Here is a 3,374-nt window from a genome sequence, read left to right as displayed (position 1 = left end):
TGCTTGCATCAGTGACAGAGGACTGCACCCTCCCCCTACTGCCTTGCCGGCCTCTCAGCCTGCAGTTTAAGAAACATAGTAACAAATAGAAGCTAAAAAAAACCCCAGACACCAGCTTTCAGGGAGCTGGGATCTCAGAGCTGGAGTTGATACAGAGTTTCGATTGTAGAACTGAAACAAACCAGATACCTGCTTTCAGAAGCAGAAGCCTCAGAGCTGGTGCTAGGCTAAAGCTGGCCCAGGATAAAAAAAGAAAAAAGAAAAAAAGGAGCGGTTGGGAGCTTCAGTCACAGCCTGAAAACAGCCCTCAGCCCCTCACTCAGACTGGCCAGGCACCCCAGTGGGGACCCCCACCCTGATCCAGGACACCCTTCAGGGCAAACCAGCCAGCCCCCACCCATGCACCAGTCCTCTATTCTATATAGTAAAAGAGTAATATGCTTCCCAGCACCGGGATCAGTGGAGCTGAGAGGCCTCCCGGCACTGGGATCAGCGTGACAGGGGGCAGCGCCCAAACCCCCTGATCGCCCTGTGGCTCTGTGTGTGACAGGGGGCGGGGCCACAACCTCCCTATCAGCCCTGCTCTGTTCCTGACAGGGGAAGGTGCCCCAACCCCATGATCAGCCCTGCTCTGTGCCTGAAAGGGGGGATCTCCCCAACCCCCTGATTGCCCTGCGGCTCTGTGTGTGACAGGGTGTGGCGCCCCAATCCCCCCACCCCACGGGCCCTGCTCTGTGTGTGACGGGGTAGAGCCATAACCTCCCCATCGGCCCTGCCCTAAGTGTAAGAGTGGTGGCGTCCCAGCCCCCTGATCAGCCCTGCTCTGTGGGTGATCGAGGGCAGCGCCCCACCCCCTGATCAGTCCTGCTCTGTGCGTGACAGGTTGCAGTGCCCCAACTCCCCTATTGGCCCTACTCTGTGAGTGACAGGGGGGAGCTCCCCAACCCCCTGATGGGCCCTGCTCTGTGCGTGACAGGGGGCAGTGCCCCAACCCCCTGATTGGCCCTTCTCTGTGCATGACGGGGAGGCACCCCAACTCCCCAATCGGCCCTGCTCTGAGCCCGACCAGGGGCTGCACCTAGGGATTAGGCCTGCCCTCTGCCACCCGGGAGCAGGCCAAGCCAGGAGGTCGTTATCTCCCGAGAGGTCCCAGACTGTGAGAGGGCACAGACCGGGCTGCTTTTTGATATCTATTGCCAAATTACCTAATTGTAATGATCACCACCAATCTGTATGTGTCCAGTTGTAACTTCATAAATTATTTACTTTTAGTCAGTTGGACATGTAAGTGGTATATTTTCTGAGAGGTAGCATATCTTAAAATTTTACTATTTTTTACTGTCTTATTGGCTTTTTTGTTATTTTTTTTCACTATGTCATTTAGTAATGAACTATGTCTATAAAGAGTATGACATAGAAATAAAAATACAAAATATTACCATATGGAATTAGAGGCAATTATATTTTTACCTTCTGCCTTTTGGCTGATTTTTCTGTTATGTAAGTTAGGGTTTTAGATCTAGCATACTATTAATAAATAACATTTTTTAAACATTATTTATCTTGGTTCTAAAAATATTTTGTCATTTTTGCTTTTGTACTTAAATTTACAATAAACATTTTGACTTTATTTCATACTTAATTGGTTTCATTTTTCATAATTCTACAGAGTGATTTTAGATTTTAATGACAATAGATCCTCATCATTCAGAGTCCTTGGAATGCCAAATATTGCCTTGGCTTTCCTCTCCTAATTCATTCAGTAAATTGTATGTGTATCAAAGTGTGTGAATCATTCTACTGAACATGGATAAATAGAGTATTTATAAAACCACTTCTGTTATAAAATTCAGAGTATTTGCAGTTAAGACAACAGATCCTTGTTTTGTTTTTCTTCTAGATTTAGTTTTCATTTCCTTGATCCTTACAATTACCCACATCTTTTAAATTACTTGTGTTAGAAATATGTTAGCTCAGAAAAAAAAGAAGCAACTCCGGTATTTTGTTTTGTTTTCTCTTACAGCAACAGTCTCTAACAACTTTGGCCTGAAGAGAGGATAAATCCAAATAAATCATCAGAAACTGGCCTAAACCAAGAAGAGAAAAAAACATAATTTATTCCTCACCTCTGTTGTCACTACTGAAGGTTTAAATTATGAAATAATAAATAATCTGCATCTGAGTCACCTGAATTATGTCTGGTGTTTATGTATTTACAGCATCAATTTTCACCCTATCTACTCCAACCTGAGTCCTGAAGAGGCTCTGAATCAGGGGAAAGCAACCTAGGATCCTTGTCCCATGGAGCCAAGAGGGCCTACTTTTCTGTTTTCCATCAGACAAAATAGTCCTTCACAACAGTGTCCCAATCAGGCAGCCGAGCACCATCTGTCAAAAACATATCTTTCTCACAAAGTAGTAGCAGTCGCTGTACCCACTGTTATCTGCCTCTAAACTCACCACCTTACATCGGAGCGGTATCTGAACTCGCTGGCTTAGCAGCTTCTGTCTCTCCTGCCCAGCACACTCTAGCTGGTTAACATGGTAGCTATATCTAAGCTCTCTGGGAGCTCTTAGCTTTACATCTTGGCATTACGAGCTCTCAGCTCCATCTGAGCTCTCTATCCTTTTCCCTTCCTAGCTGCTCTCTGGCCAACTAGCTGGTCAGTAACTTGTATATCACTCCAGAGACAAAGAAGGCTGGTTGCCAACAGTGACAATCATTTGGGTTATAGAAGGGCCCAGCACACTGTGAGATTGTTGTGGCCTTGCAGCTGCTTATGGTATCTTAGCCTAGGGCCAGAGTAGTCTTGGACATTCGGTATACTATCACCAAAGCCTACACACTCTAGCCTTGATTATCCGGGGACTCTGGCATGCTTCCCATATTGGTTATATCTTTATAGTGAAGTGACTATGTTATGGTGTGAAACTCATGTCTCTTTCCATCTCTGCCTCTAAAAATATCAAGTGACAGTTTGAAATTAGCCTTCACTGAAACTGATAAACCCATAAGTCTCCCTCCCTGCCCCTCTCCACCCCCACCTCAAGAGAGATAGTTGTGTAATATCATTGAGCATACAACTGCCCTCGGGGGTATCTTTTTTTTTTCTTTTCTATTTTCCTTTAAATACCTTATTTGAGACGCATTTCTATCATGGCTGTACTATACAAATCATCCTGGACAAGAATACTCAATTGCCTCGATGTTTGACCTGGGTTGGCAGAGCCTATGAGCCATGCCTGTAGGAAGCAAAGAAGGTATATTTCAGATCTGCTTTCTGTTACGGAGAGTAGAGAAGCTGCTAAGAAGTACTACTGTTGCACGACCGCAAGTGGTAAAGTTGCCCAGTCTGTTGTTACTAGTAGAGATA

The 3,374-nt window shown here is 45.3% G+C and overlaps 1 long non-coding RNA gene across 1 annotated transcript in view; it reads left to right on the top strand.

Moving 5' to 3' along the window:
* The window catches only part of LOC107183384, a 7,383-nt gene extending 5,280 nt beyond the window's left edge, over positions 1-2,103 (top strand). Inside the window, exon 3 of the long non-coding RNA XR_001514174.1 lies at positions 2,024-2,103. This is a non-coding gene — a long non-coding RNA (uncharacterized LOC107183384). The remainder of the gene's footprint in view (positions 1-2,023) is intronic.
* Positions 2,104-3,374: the final 1,271 nt, after the last annotated feature.

This window comes from Myotis davidii, unplaced genomic scaffold, assembly GCF_000327345.1.
Source record: "Myotis davidii unplaced genomic scaffold, ASM32734v1 scaffold93, whole genome shotgun sequence".
Lineage (NCBI taxonomy): Eukaryota > Metazoa > Chordata > Mammalia > Chiroptera > Vespertilionidae > Myotis > Myotis davidii.
The sequence above is the reverse complement of the archived record's forward strand: the minus strand, read 5'-3'. Positions and strand labels throughout refer to the sequence as shown.